The 16,859-nt window shown below is 33.9% G+C and overlaps 1 protein-coding gene across 5 annotated transcripts in view; it reads left to right on the forward strand.

Moving 5' to 3' along the window:
• LOC106462152 (plexin-B-like) overlaps positions 1-16,859 on the forward strand; it is a 161,569-nt gene that overhangs the window by 67,447 nt on the left and 77,263 nt on the right. For 4 of the 5 annotated variants that reach the window (XM_022389620.1, XM_022389615.1, XM_022389603.1 and 1 more), the window contains one exon: positions 6,792-6,883. The exons of the other annotated variant lie outside the window; for it this stretch is intronic. The gene's annotated coding sequence lies outside the window, so the exon portion shown is untranslated. The remainder of the gene's footprint in view (positions 1-6,791; positions 6,884-16,859) is intronic. 5 annotated transcript variants of the gene reach the window in all.

The raw sequence follows: 16,859 nt of genomic DNA on the forward strand, positions 1-16,859 counted from the left end.
CACAACACAAACAGCCCATTGTGTTGCTTTGTGCTTAACTAAAAACAAACTAACTAACTAAAATTAGACCCCTGATAAATTCAGTGTCCTAGAAACAAAATTAAACACCCCATCCTGTTTTATTTATAAGTAATATATTAACCATAGCTGTCAATGTTTATACAAGGTTAAGTTTAGAACCAACTACTGGAAGGTTAGATCAGTATTTATTTTTCCAATAGCAAACATAATTCTAGATTGAATGGTTGCAGGTTATATTCTTTCATTGTAGTGAATTTCTACAATTAATGTGAGTTTCAGTGGTATCTGATTTAAGACTCTGTAGACTAATAGTTGGGCATAAATCAAAATGGTAACTTTGAAAGAATTCACTTGGGGGCTGGTTGTAATAGCACGACATGGATTTGTGGAAAAAGCAGAGGCCAATGCCAGGGAAATTCATAAAGACAAGAGGTCATAGGGAATCGCGTTACATCGAAGATCCACCAAACAAATTTGAAAACTAGACCGTTAAATCAGTGTCACTAAACTAAGTATTAACTACTCTAAGTAGAATTATATTTCCGGTATATACGCACCCTGTGCATAAAGGATTAGCAGAATAAAATAATCAGCACCTAGACTCGTAGTGTTTTTTATTGAGGATAATTAATTCAGAGGCAACAGTTCTAGGGTCTATAACAGAAAATCTCTTCCATTTTAACAGTTGTTCCTGACCTAATCAATTTTTCCAAGTGTTTTGTCAGAGATCCTAAAGTGCGTGATGGGCTGTCATGTCCTGACAATATATACATCTAATCTTGTCCACCATCTTGTACGTCACGCTACGGCCATTGACAACATCAAACAAAAAAGCAATCTTACATGAAAAGTTGACAATTTAAATTTAACGACAAGTAAGCGTAACAAAGACGAGAAAAATATTAAAAAGCAGAAGGATATTGATTAGTTGGGTAAACTTTCTAGAGGCAGATACAGTGTTGGAAATTATCGGTGGGAAAGATTCGTATGAAATACTTGCGAAGGAATGGGAAACTGATGTTGATAAACTTCGTGGAATAACGTACCCGGACATCGTTAATTATCTAGTCAACACACACAGGACTCGTAGGCGTACAAATTTTTAGAAGTTAACAATCATGTAACTAGCGAATTTGTGAAAGATGTCATCAGTTGGTTGAAAACGGCCATTGTCCTGTGACTAATTGGATAAGCTTTTTGGTTGAAATCATACTTAATAAATCAGTCAGCAATTCTAATACTCACATCATAGTTAATTCAACTTTGTTACATAGTGTTTAATCAAACGGCACAATAGATTTAAACAAGCTTAAGGTACAACACACGGTAGCTATTTTATATATTATTGGTATTTCTTCATCGCTATTTAAATATTCTACGGGTAATATGCTACGCAGAATTGTACATTATTTCCTCATATGTTCAATTACTTCTTCCACATTTATTCTTAAATGTGAAATTTGTCTCTCGTTTTCTCAATTTCGAATGTTAATAACTTCGATTTTCTTTTAGTAAATGCAGGGATTTTTACCTTTCCACACATCACGCCAACACTGCCCGTATGTCAAATTCACTGTTGGCAAGCATTGCATCATGCTAACACTTACCGTGTATGTCCAATGCACCGTTGCAAGAGTTGCGTCATGATAACTCTGTCCTGTATGTCAAATCTTTTGTGGGCAAGAAACACATCTCCAGGCAATATTTTGCTTAGAAAAAATCACAATTGTCTGTTAGTTTATTGCTAGCTCGGGCGCTCCAAGCCTCTGACAGAAATGATATTGTTCCTTGTAGGGTTACTCCAATAAGGGGTTTTACTGTATTATAGTGTTTGTAAGATGGCCACGTATTAGTTCTTGCAAGCAAACATGAAGGACACTCAAAAAACATTTAAAAGAAGTCTGCTATAACAGCAAATTGAAGACCGAAGTTTTTGCTAAATTACATAGGTATCGTCTGTTCTGAGTTGCTCTCGGTCGGGCCACAGTATCAGTTCTTTCAACCTTTGCTATATTATAAGTGTCACAGATAAAAGAAAGTCCTGGATACGGTTGTTTTTGACGCATTGAATTGAATGCCAGATCCTGCACAGGAAGGTTTAACCTCAATCATTAGAACCATCCAGTGGCACAGTGGTATGTCTGCGGATTTACAACGGTTGTTTTTGACACATTGAATCGCATGCTAGATCCTGCACAGGAAGGTTTAACCTCAGTCACTAGAGCCCCCCAGTGGCACAGCGGTATGTCTGCGGACTTACAACACTAGAAACTGGGTTTCGATACCCGTGATGGGCAGAACACAGATAACCCTTGTGTAGATTTGTGCATAATTAAAAAAAAAAACAGTCATTAGAATAAGCATTAACTACTGGAATTTAGTCAAATTTAGAGATATTGTCAAAATAATTGTGTATTTCTTCTTCATAACTACTCGTGATTTGTAATACCCGTCCGAGGCCCTGGTTTTGAATTTTGGCATAATAACGATCCAAAACATACTATCTTGCTGAATGACAGGTATTTGGAGGAGGAGAAGAAACGCTGGTAATGTAAGAAATTATGAACTAGCCAACCAAAAATCCTGATGCTAACCCATTTGAAAGAAAAAAAAAAAATTATGGGACTAGCTGAAAAGGAATGTTACAAAGTAAAAATGAAGTTAAACATGAAGGGAAATACCTTCTGATAGTCATAGAAAATATTCATCCCTGATCAACGTTGTAATTAAGGATATACGAGAACCTACTAAATATTGATTATTATATTTGTTTTAAATTAAGTTTTTTACCATTAACATCGTAATATTGATCACATATACAACATGTAAGTCAAAACAATTTCCTTTTGCAACCTTTCTTAAGAACGTGAGTGTTCATAACTTGGTCACACACTTATTATCAGTACTTAGGATAGTTAGGTAAATCAATTTATCAGAAGTTTGTGAAACACATTAGTCCTCAGTAATGGACGTTAGATTAGCAACGATATCCCAAAGACGCGTTTAATAATTTTGCCTCTTACATTGTGTGGTAAGACACGACCTATTGTTTTATAATATTCACTACAGTATTGCAGCAGTAACAACAATATGTTTGTGTAAGCTTACATGTTCAAACCAAGCTGTTATCCGATCGGTATGTGTAATGCAATTTTTATTGTGGTATTACTGGTGGTTTATAAAGCTCTGTCAGATACACGTGTAATTCTGAATGACGTTCTATATTTTATTTTTACACATGACTATTTTTATTACTTCAGTCCATTGGTACTATGTAATATTTGAATGTTCTAAATAAGCCATTTTAATATTCGCCTCATCGGCCTTGTAATTTTGTTTGAGTGTGTAGCATTTCTTGTGTGTGTATTTTGGGGTATCAAATGTTTTCTCTTCATGCTATGCAATCTTAAGTCAGACTCCTATACAAAGACACACTGTAGTGTGTCATGCAGCCAAAACAACCTGCAGGACACAGTTTGTTATTAACTGGAGTGATAGTTTAGCGATTTTCCACTTTCTGTTGCTCGGACTGTGGTAATCCAAACTATCACATATTGTCAGTGGATGTGCTCTACTAGACCCTTACTTCACATACCAAATTTCAAGACTCTCCATCAAGAAATACACGAGATATAAAATCTCGAATTTTGATTTTGATTGATTTTTTTTTTCTCTCCTGTTTCTTCGCACCAAAAGTCGGAAACTTTATTTGATAGAAAAACGTACTTAACTTTTATGGATTTTTTTTCAAATTTGGAACACAAATTTGGATCTTTACAACTTACAATTAGATGTCACATTTGGTTTAACTATAAACCACGTGCAAAGTTATTCAACAAAAACCGCTCAGATTTGACCAATGATCGGCGAGAGGTTTTCATTTATAAAATTTTGTTGTTGTTCTCGACGTGAGATGTGGGTCTGACATTTTTACTACAGTTTCACCTAAGAGTAAAGGTAGACCGTTTTGGTTTTATATCATTCGAATTAAAGACGACTGATTTAGAGCAGCAAAATTATAGGTGAAAGCACGTGCACAAGTATTGGTTAGGCCAAGCAAACTACATTATCAGTTTCTAGCTGAAGTTTTCAAAAGAATCATACGGGTTGGCTGTTTATTATTCATTGCCAACTTTTAAGCATAAATCGTGACCCGTTGGGTCAACCACTATTCGGAGGTTATGAAGAATTCAAGCTAATTTCAATATTGCACCGAAATTAAGGTTTATTTTGAGATAATTTAATTAAATATTTCAATATATTCGTGTTATTCATAATTCAAGAAAAGATATTTGATAGTTGATCTGGAGTAAAAGGAAAGACCATTTCATTTTTCAAAAAAGTAAAGTATGAATTTTCGTAAAGAACGCGAACTGTAGTGTGAATGATTTTTTGACTGAGAAAATAAGTAACCAAACAAACAAACGAACAATCTCAGAGTTTTAATAGTATATAGATAGATTCTTTAATATCTTTTTTTTTTGTCAGCTTACAACTTTTAATGAAGATGGGAACATTTACAGGGAAATAATATAATAGCCAATGATCGGCGAGAGGTTTTCGTTTATAAAATTTTGTTGTTGTTCTCGACTTGATTTTTATTTCATTACCTCGTCTCCATAGTTACTATTTGCAAATAGTCAATAATATTGTGGGTCCAATTTATTGTTGTTCTTTCTACGCGCAGTTATAACACATTTTCATATCATCATTTAATTTCTGTTGTGCATATATTGTTGTATAGAAGATATTTTAAAGTGATTCATCAGGTGGACACCGAAGTTTTATAATAACGTACGAAAAGTGACCCGAAAAACGGCGCTAACTCGGTAACCCGTTGCCCGATTTTAACGAAACTTGTTTTATTCTGTTTCTATTCTCATTTCATTACAAATATAGCGTTATTGTGCGCCATTTTTGCTGTATTTAATTACAGACAAGCACACACACAAACAAACAATCTCAGAGTTTTAGTAGTATATAGATCTGCTAAATTTTTAAGAAATTCCCCTAATTAAAGAGCGTTTAGCGTCACGTGATACTAGTTTCAGCAATTAGCGTCAATAATGATGCTGGATACGGTTGCATCGAGTGCAGGCGAGTGATGACAAGAAATTGTTAATCTAGTTTCCATCATGTTACTATAAAGGAAGTTATTAACACTTTTTTTAGAGAGGAAAAAGTACCACCATATACTTTAAAGAATCTGATTTGTTCTGTAAAGTATAAGTATGTTTCGAATAATTGGGTTGTGATCCTAAAGCTAATGTTGGTTACTATCGAGTGTAACTTTCTTACTTGCTGTGATTTGTTGGTGTGTATTGACAAAAAATCAAGATACCTAATTCCAACCACCTTGGGTGTGAAAAAAGGGGGCAGCCAAAAAAGGATTGATCGTGCGACGTAAAGGAATGAAATCAAAATTGGCGACCAAGCTGGAAGCTACACTTATAGCATTGATAAGAATTTTACAGCAAATATTTGGTTTCATTCCATTACGCCTCACGCTCAATCCTTTTTTGGCTGCCCCTTTTGTCATACCTAAAGTGTTTTTGATTATATTATCCAGAACTTACAGACTCTTACTTCTTTGGGAGTAATACAGTCCTATTACTATTAGTCACTGGCTGTACTACGTACTCCCTCGTCCTATATGTAAAAGATTGACAAACTAAAAAGTCTGCACATAGTCAGGGAGTACTATGATTGCATAGCACAGAATAGTTGGCTGTGTTGAACAGTTTTAGTTCTGCCTCTATGTATTAAGGACGTCAGTTTCTTAACGTGTGACTTAGTTCTAGTTCTTGCCAATTATATTTAGTTCTTTAGCTTTTTAGACATGTTGTGCAATTCTGGGTTTTCTGGCATGGTTAGACATTTGCACAATACTCTTTAGTATGCTATGGTTGTTCCGGGTAGTGTTATATAGCTGTTTAATAATCTTTGGATTTATTATACAGGCTTTGTTTGCTCTGGTAATGTTAGTTTATGATAATCATTACTTGTTAAGCCAGGCCTGTTCTAATGGTTAATGTGCCGGACTGTGAATCCAAGGGGCCATGGCTCGCTACTCGTTGTCATGAATTCGCACTTTGAGGCTGTGGGCGCCTAAAAGGAATGACGGTCCAGTCCAACTATTCGAATAGACTAGACCAAGTTAGCTATGGGTAGTGTTGACTAGCAGATATTCCTCTAGCTATGGCTGGGGCAGGTAGCCATTGTGTAGCTCAGATTGTTTCGAACATTCGTGCAATTATTAAATCTAACACTTACACAGCCTTTGTTCTATGTTATAAATTTATCATTCTTTGATCTTATTGTATAGAAGTATGACTGTATACCTTAATATGTTGTTGTTGTTTTTTTAATTGCTATATATAATATTCTGTACGAGTATTACATAGTCTTTTTTCCCTCAAAAATATTGTTTATAACGTGAGACATCGACATTATAAAGCCCAAAATGTTCTGTTACTGAGGGCAATCTAGTACACGTTAACAAATTATTTACCATACATTATTTATCATGTTTTTTATTTAAGTTTCAGTAAGTCTAAAACTTAAAATATAAATGTACAAGTTATGGTATAAGTCTTCAATTTGGGCATGTTATCAACTTCGAAACATTATATTTGTAGCTTTGTTTGAACTTTATAAAAGGCTCAGCACAGTCAGGCTACCCTAAATTAGTTTTACGGAAGCAAATAAAACATACATGCTTTATCTCTGTTTCTATACATTACGAGAGGGTGTATTTTTCTTTCCCCTAGGAGGTGATTTTCTACTGCAAAGAATCTGACGGCATGTTAGTAACTGATCGATTAGTTCCGCCTGGAGCGACTGTTACAACAAGCTAGAAAAGGTAAACATTTTATTGTCATTCAAATTGGATTCACTTCTTTATATTCACTTTTTACTGTCAATTTCTAAGAGGTTATTGTCATTACAAATTCCTTTTTCATTGTACACAATTTATCGAATTAATTTTTGTGTGTATGAGAGCAGATAAGAGACGCCTTCTATTAGGACAGTTCAAAGATGGTTGCAAAATATGATACTGAATTGCATAGTTTTTTAAAGGGTACCTTTGGTATTTGTTAAATGTTTATTTACTAGCCTAGTCACACTCCAGAAACAAAGAAAGCTGGTTAATTAAAAACGTATGGCTTCATTTGTCGATTCCTTCACGCCTGGACATGTAATAAAGTAAACATCGATCTGATACACAAAATACTATTTTTGTTTATCTGATTTTTACACCAACTTATCTTTTAATACTAGGTGTGATGATTACTTTATTTCAAAAAGTAAACATCGATCTGATACACAAAATACTATTTTTGTTTATCTGATTTTTACACCAACTTATCTTTTAATACTAGGTGTGATGATTACTTTATTTCAAAAAGTATTAACTGGAGAATTTGATTAAATAATTTGGGAGAATTGGCTGTGGCTGTTAAGGTGAATTTTGAACATTAAAAAAGTTTACTGTTTAAAACAAGATCAAATATCTACACATAGTATACGACAGCTATTATCAACAAAACCATGATGAATCATGAGTTTGTATGGATATGTGGGTACAAGTCTTATGATGTTGAAAACGTGTATCCTTCTTTTAGTTTTTTTTAGGAAAGGTAGTTTATGAAAAGAACTCTGACTTGGATTGTACTCTAACGTACATAACATTAAAGATTTGTTGTAAGGTAGTGGCGATCAGGTAATCGTTATCGTGATTAGTTCCGATACTAATTAGTAACCAATTTTTATTATTTGTTAGATATCAGTTACTAAATAATTTGTATCCTCTGTAATTATAATTAAGTTTTCGTATATGCTACTAGGCATGACAAAGATGGGTACATTGATCTTAATAGTTTGAATTATGAGAATATTAATTAACTGTATTACTAATATATATTCTAATGAATTATAGATGTTGCTCCTTAAATTCATTAATTTGACTCACGTATAGAAATAAGTAATTTTAAAGTTGCTACGGATATTGTTTATAAATTTCAATATATTATGTACAGATAAATATAACTTTAGCGAAGGAAGCCCATAGATTTGTGACTTTCTCGAAATTCGTAAGTTAATTCATATTTTGCAAACATTTTCTTTATAAAGAACTAAAGTAGATTGTTTTCAAAAATAAAAATCTTACTGATTTGTTTTAGGTACTAATTGTAAATATCATAAAATATTATTAAAATTTCAAAACAGTTACATTTAGTGAACTAATATAAAAAATTTAAAAATTGTTACAGCGAATGGAATTTTGAATTATAGGTTTCTTCAGTTACGTCATTCTTGTCTTGGCTTTCGTCACAAGGTAACTACGTTTGACTGAAATGCTAGATATTATACATGGTTTCTTAAGTAGTTTAATACATCTGAGCAATTAATTTAACAGCATACTGATAATGGTAATGGATGAGGTGATGTACTACGCTATTGGGATTGAAAGTAAGTCCCAGTTATCTTTCTGTAATTGGCAATATACAGTGTCCTAGTCATCTCGCACAAATGACACAATTAAACTGAGTTTTTTTTTCGCTAGAGCTGGCAGGTATTTATATTCTTTGTTTAATTTCTGGCATCTAGAGCAGAAAATAAGAAAAGGAAAAGCGACTACAGTAGACTAAAATGTAAGCAAAATAGTGAAGATACCACAACTTCAGGTCAGACCCAAGGTTCAAATGCGGCATCTCACAATCCTTTGATTATATACGTCAACGATCGTACCATTTAAACACATTAAACATACAAAGAAGTTCTTTATATAATGTTCATATACAAAAGGAAATATTTTATCTAGTTTATTTTGGACAATCATATACTTTAACAAAAATTAATAACCTCAAACTTTAGTCAAATAAGCAAATGAGTAAACGAGACAGTCCTTACACAATATGTAATAGTAATTTCACATTAGAAAAACTACCTTTCTCTGTGGTAGGTTTTGAAAAATGCTAATATATAATATCACATTCACGTAGATGGTGGGTTTTCTTCGTTTTGATGCTGGCCACCCTTATCATCCAACTTCAACAAAACCTCATTATAGCAGAACGTAATCAATCAAATGCTTTTGCTCGTAATTCTTTGAAAGCAATTTCTTTAGGAAAAAAAAACTGACTCGAAATTGAAAAATCATGAACTAAGTTTCGCTTTAAACAAACAAACGAGTGGTTTACAACATCTTCCTAGTTCTATGTAGCTTTTCTTTTGTAGTAAGAAATATATATAGAATTAGTTGTTTGTTCCGGAAGCGCTACAATTCTTTTTCGTTTTTTCCTAAACATACTTATAAGTTCACTTTGAAAAGCGACTTAGAAAAGCATTGAAAATCTTAAAAAGCAAGCAATAGTATGGCAAGAAGTTTCATTATGAATCATATCTGGCATATATATTTAGGTTTGGACTCTTATTTTTTTATATTATTATCTCTTTGTCGTGTTAAACTATTTGTGGACAATAACTTACCTCTAATAACTTCCACGTTTCATCTGCTTGCAGTTTTTCTGGAGAAACTTTGACAGTGCACTATCTAAAAATGATTTATTGCCAAAGACCTCCTCGATGTTTCTGGTTCTATGAACCACAGTCTGCGAGGTGTATACTGCTACTGTTATTGACGATAATGCTAACGATATCTTAGAAAACACTGCACTTACAGAGTACACAGTTCTTCGGGGCAAGTGAGATATAAATAACGTCAAACTTTTTCACTAAATAAAGATGTATGAACAGGGTATTTGTGTGACGTTTATACATATCTCAGTTGTATAAGTATAATTTTAATATTCAATAGATGTTTAACTTGGCTTTTTTTTTGTTTTATTTGTTCTGTTGTTTTCGATCGTCACGTATAAAATGATTCTAGACTTTAATATGTTCTACGAGATATTTGTGTTACTGAGCTTGGGCGCCAATATATTAAACATTTTAAGCGCGTTTTTAAGAAAGGTATTTAAACAGTGGGTCTTGTTGTAATATGTGCGATACTATATCAAAGTAAATTGATAATGCGCTAATCGCATATTTCTTGAATGGCTCAATTCGGAGATTCCATTATGAATGGCCTGGTGGTTAGAGCGCTCGACTCGCAATATGCGGGTCATGGGTTCGAATCCGTATCACAGAACATACTAGTTCTTTCAGCAGTGGGGGGCGTTATAAAGTGACGGTCAATCCCACTAATCGTTGGTGAAAGAGTAGTCCAAGAGTTTGCGGATGGTGGTACTGACTAGCTTCCTTCCCTCTAGTCTCATCCAGGATTTATAGTGTTAAAATGTGGTTGAAATACTATTAATGTGTTACATTCTATATAGACAGATGTGTTTACAAGTATCGTCAGTCATATTGTGATGTAATATCTCACCTACCGCCAACTAGCGGATGTTGTTTCTCCAGTTTTAGCATTCATTACATGTCTACTATAATATTTTGCTGAAGGTGTGAAATAAGATTTATCATTGTCAATTAGTCACACGTGACAGAAAATAACAAATATAGGAACAACAACCAAAACTGCTGGCTTATAAATTTCTCGGTTTGTTTTCTTCTCTTTAAAGACGGATTCAAAAAAAGTTGATTTAATCTGATATTACCGTTTCTTTTTCTTCAAAGGTAGAAATGTAGTTTTCTTGTAAAATGTCAATGCCTACAACCTCCTTGGCTTTATTTCAATAACCTTACTCGAAATTTGTAAATTTCGAGGGGAATATTCCTTACAGTGATAGAATTAACTGAAATTTAGACAGTCTCTATTATTACGCCAATTTAAAAAAAATGTTGGCTGAATATTTCATAACTTGACCACTTTTATCGCTGTTAAACTGATTTCTAGGGGTATGGCTTTTGTATCTCAAACCTGGAGAGGCTAAGATAACTCGGTCTTGATTCTGGGTAATCACACTGTTGATTTTCCAGATGTTAATCTTATAAAGCTAGCCAGAAGTGACGCAATTCTGCTGAACTTGTATCATTTCATGGTAACTCATAAAAACTTCTGATACAAAACTGCTAATAAAGATGCAACTATTAAACGACGAGATAAATTCATTACTTATAAATGCGTTTCGATACTGTTTTCCTGGATGGAACAATCTGTACTTTCTTTCCTCTTGTTCGGAGTAAAAAGTGGTGTTGAGATTGCAAAGATCGTCAAATGTTGTACTGTATATACTTGATTCTTTTCTGCCAAAGTCGGTATAGCTGTGCATTTGCATGCATTTTGTACCTAGCATAACATTACCCTAAAAACTTCCTGTTACAATCTATCTCTTACTTCAGTATTTGCATGGAAAAGGAAATGATTAAAAAAAAATCTTCTGTTTTAGAGAGTATTAATTTACAGCATTACATGCCATCAAGAATCATAATAGTGTAGGAGTTATTTGAGAATTAACTATATTTGGAGAGGTCTAAAATACATAAAAATTGTCTTTGAATGATATTTCCTGACCAATATTACTACAAAGAGAAAAAACAAAACCTAAAAAAACTAGTAAATAAGCCTTCTGTCTGTCATCACAAACAGCACTGTAGTTTAGCTACGTGTGCGTCGACTTATTTGAATCATTCTGCAGATGAAAGCCTGGCTCTTGAAGCACTCAAAACTATTAATATAACTTATCAAGGATGATTAGAATACGGTATTTTAACGTCTTGTTCACATTTAGTCACGTCAACTGTCGGATGAAATAAGTACGCAGAAAATGCACCCTTAAAATAATATCGGCACTGTTAAACTGTCCTACATATAATAAGTGATTTTCAGCGCATAAAAGTGATGTGCAAATTGCGTGATGTGTAGAGATAGTATACTCTTTAATTTTGTATATTATGTTCTACATTATCACATCCATGTTGAAAGTGGTTTGGTAGTTTAATTTTACATGTACTTTTTAAGTTCTGTCAGAAAATATATAAATGTGCATGGTCGCACTTTGATAAATATTGAAAATCAAGCAATGAACGTGACATTTTTGTATCATCGGATACTGTGCAACGTAACGTAACTTACTACAAATAGAAACCTGACACAAGTGCTCCCAGGTGGTTTGATTTTAGTTTCCACACGTTTCTCACAGACACAGTGTAGTCGTGATCGTTCTCTCTTTGTCACTTTGAAAGACTTAGGGTTGTAAGCACACGTTTCATCTTAAATCCAAAATAAGCACCTTAAAATGTAAAACACTAGACATAATTGTCAAGTGGTTAGTGTGCTGGGCTCGAAAGTCCAAAGTTCGTGTCCATAACCCGTTCAGCACTTTCAGCCGTTTGTGTTTAATAAATGACAGTCAATCTTGTTATTCGATAAACAAATAGCTGTGTAGGTAACAAGCGTTGATCTGCGGCAGATGTCCTCTCTGGTTATCAATTCTAAATTTAGGGACGGCTATTTTTGAGCCTTGGGATCTCTAATTTAGCCATTTAGCCTATATGTCGCATTAGGTACCGCTCAGATTTCAAATACCTAAAAACTCAGTACGCTACATCCGTGTTACAATCTATAAGTGGAGCTAACAATTCATTTATGCGAGTATGTATGCGCGTAAGTGAATATGATTTAAAAATAAAAACACAAACGGCTGAAAATATATAACAATCTCTGTAATCCCTTTAAGATTAAAAATATGAAACGGTAAAAAGGAGAAACTGGGGACAACGATTTGTATACTCGTTATGAACGTAATGTAAATACACCGTATATATTACATGATTCATTTCCACTTCTCTTTCAAAAGGAGCACTGTTTTATTTCGTTCGTTTTTGTTTTTTTATCAGTTCTGTGAAAGTTACGCCTAACGGCCCGGAAGTCGTAACAGAAACCTTATTGTCCAAAGCACATCAACAACCACGAGCGGAAATGGGAAACTTCAACTTTTTATTGCCACTAGGAGCCTTTGGCTGTAACGATACTGGTATCCATGTCGTTTATCTGTCATTAAATACCATTCGTTGTTGTCCAGAGCTATGAGAAGGCGGAGGCAGAGTTTGACGATGTGATTATATTATTTCCCCCTTTTCCTATAACAGCGCATTCGTGCAGCCTACTCTTTCGTCTGTGACCCCCAGACTTTCAATTTTATGGGTATCTTTTAAAATCATAACCACAAAAAGTGGTAAAAACCTAAGCAAAAGCGTGGTTACACTTCATGCCAGTGTAATATTAGAAAAACTTAGTATCTATAATGTGTGTCGTGTACGTATATCCACAGATTGATATAACTATTCTACGCTTTACAAGTGCCGATTTTTGTTTTTTGACGACACATACACAGAGTAATACTACTTTTTTCACTTTGCTTAGATTAATTATGAGCGAAAACAAACTTGGCAAGGATAATGTTTTGGGCAATATAATGGTATTTTTCTTTTGTGGCATTGCAGTATATCTTTGATTTAGCTGCAACACAGCAAAGAAACGTGAATAATGTGTTTTGTTGATTGTCTGGGTGGGTATTTAAATTTCTTTGAAAATGCCACTTTAACACACAGTTTATACGTATGTGCGTGTTTAAATAAGATTTTGTACATTAGATCAAAACTAGAGGTTCAAAACTAAGCCAAGGTAGACAGACACCACCTGACGTCGACCTATTTAGCTCAGAATTTATCTCGTAGTTTTAACGGTTTTATCATCCGGTGATTCCGTAATTAAAATGTTCAGTAGTTTTGTGTAATCTTCCGACTTTACGCAAAATACTTTTTTAGCGTAGAGATCTTTAGTAAATAATATCAAAGTAAGTTCTTCGAATCAGAAGTGTCTAGCAAAGTTATTATCTAGAGAAAACATAAGTTTATTCTTCTGACTTTTTTGCGGTTTTTCCAGACTTTAAAATTTTATTCTGTTAATTTTATTTTCGTAAAACTATGCTTTCCCCATTAGTTCAACGGTAAAAAATAAAAGGCTTATAACTCTAAAGTACAAAGCTCGACCTCTGCAGTGGGCATAGCGCAGATAGCTCACTGTGTAGCCTTGTGCTTAACCTACCAAACCAATGTAAAATTATGATGCAACTTCTGGTAAAGCACCCCTAGTAGCACAGCGGTAAATCTTAAGGCTTATAACGCTATGAACCGGGTTTCGAATCAACACCCGTAGTGGGCACAACACAGCCCATTGTGTAGCTTTGTGCTTAACTACCATACACAAAGAGAGAGAGGGGGGGGAAAAGTTTCTAGGGATTATCATTAAAATAAGTGATTTCATGGGGATTATAATATTATAAAACTATTAAAATCTACTCCAATATTTTAACATATTAACAATCGATGAGTTTCGATAGGTTATTTCGAAAATGTAGGATAAGTGGACATCGCTGTACTCTTATTTCTCAACACTATTTTTGATTTTGATTTCTTTGTGGTTAATGTGTCCATTTCTATCAGTCTTTTCCCCAAGGAAATTCCCATTATGTATTGTTTTATTTGTGTCATTTGGTTCTTTTTTTGTGTTAACCACGTGAATCTCTTGTAGCGTATCAATCTTTCTAAATAATAGGCTTGCGTTTGTCTGTCCCGAACTTTTCTCACAAATTTCTCGATCAAACTCTACAAATCTCGTATCGTTAGAAAGACGTTTGTCAGAGGAGTCCGGATTGCATATTGGCTTTTCAATTCAGAATCTCCTTATCTGTTTTTAATTACTCAAACTTTTCAATGCAAAGAGTATGGTACACGATGGCACAATGTCGTTGTCGTCACGTGATGACGAACTTCGATTTCAACTTTTTTATTTTCAAAGTATTTCATACAAACAACACTTAACCCGCGTGCAATTTCCTGAAAAAATGAGCATTTCACCAAATACAGTTTCTGTGGGCTTTTTAGACTTATTTAGGTCTAAAACACACGTGCGCAGTTCGTTCAAAACCATTTGCTTATCACTTTGTGAACACGCATTCAGACGTTTCTGCATATTCAGCGAACTTTCCCTTCATTACAACTTTACATTTACTTTACAATAACTTGGCTTTCACAGACTGCTATAAACACCTTTTTAGCTATTTGTTTCTTTAGTACTAGTTTTATTCTTCGTTTATGTGAGTATTTGTTTGAACTCATAAAACCGTGTCTTGCACAGAGCGCTCATAACTTTTTCATGCTCGTACACTATTATAACAAACCGTTACTTAAATTAGGTTTAGTTTTATCAAATTAAGTTATGTACGTGTAGTTTTATTAAATAAAGTTATGTAAGTGTAGTTTCATTAAATAAAGTTACGTCTTGGTGAGTTTTTTTTTTTGTCTGACCGTGTAAGAATTTGTCAAATAGACTAGGATTTATCGATCTAACACATAATACCTGCAAAAAAAAACAGTTTAAATGATGTCTGTAAAAATGATAAAATAAGGAAAATTCAAGCAAAGGGCTTGAAAACTACTTCAAATATTTTGCGGGTCGCGGCTAGTATTAAATAAAATACTAAACTTGATTCTACTTATTAACTCACCCAAGACGTAAAAACTTAATTATTTGTTTAGTTTGTTTGTAAATGTCTTAATTTTTGTTTTTTCAAAATGCTCCTGGTGGCTCAATGGTAATCTTGAGAGTTGTAACGCTAAAAATAGGGGTTCGGTTACCTGTGGTGTACACATCACAGATAGTCCATTGTGTAGTTTTTCGTTTAAACACAAGATTTCAAAAATTTTGGTTGTGTAAATAAACATGAAAAAAATATTATAATATGGTGAAATATAGTTTCACAAAACTGAATACACATCAGAGTTGCCAATACAGACGGTTGAGTACGTTATAATAAAACGATTTGGAATATACAAATCAGCGAGTCACGTACTAACGACATTGATATAATGTATTTGTGGAACGGCGTGCATCAAAACTACATTTTGACAATGTTTGGCGTTTTGTAGGTGGTGTAATGCTACCGAAAATTGGTTGATTTTCGGAATGGTATGTAATGGCTCTTTCCGACACAAAATATTCATAAACTCACATCATAAAGATATGTTCAAATCGAAGAATTTTAATATCCTATTGTATTTCATTATATTTTTAATCGTTTAGCTATAGAAAGGGGAAAACTAATTTACTATAAGTAAATTGCATCGTGATTCGTAATAATAACTATTGGATTTCTAAATTGCATCAAGGAAGAATCAACCTGTATTTTTTTACGACCGTGTGAAAATCGTACTTTTTCACATTGAGGGGTCGTTGAAAGAAATCGATCTGTTTTGTTGTTGTTGTTAAGAAACAGATTTGACAAATAGCTCTCCCCTAACAAGCAAGACATGCTGTCACGCCCTGTGAGAAAACGACATTTTTATCCATCAGACGTTGTTACAAAATGATAGTGAGAATTGAAATCTCGTTAAAACTTGGTATTAGTCTAGAATGAGATTGGATTGATATCAGTCCTAATCGCTTCAAAGCTGCTGAAGCGCAATGAACCTTATTACTGCTACAATTCTCTTTTTCCTTGTTACTGATTTAATTTTTTTAACATGATTTATGCGTACCCCATGGAATCTTTTTACTGTAAGCTTTGAGCTGCTTCAATCAAGGGACGGTGATAGCTTCCTTTAATGCAAAGCTTCAGATACGGAGAAGTTTTTTTACGCTGGAGAAAATACTTTTAAGTGTTAACAATTTCACTGTGGTTGACCGCTTCACAGTGCAAATACTCCTTGCCTAAAAGGCTATTTGTTGGGAGCGTATGGAATTAAAGATGAATTAGGTGGTCATCAACGCATCAAACTGGACTTCTCTGTGGGAGGACACAAGCTAGAGTCTGTTTCTGAACTATTCGGTGAGTCATACATGTTCAATTGTTCTGCTGAAGAACAGAGGGTAA

This window comes from Limulus polyphemus, unplaced genomic scaffold, assembly GCF_000517525.1.
Source record: "Limulus polyphemus unplaced genomic scaffold, Limulus_polyphemus-2.1.2 Scaffold44, whole genome shotgun sequence".
Lineage (NCBI taxonomy): Eukaryota > Metazoa > Arthropoda > Merostomata > Xiphosura > Limulidae > Limulus > Limulus polyphemus.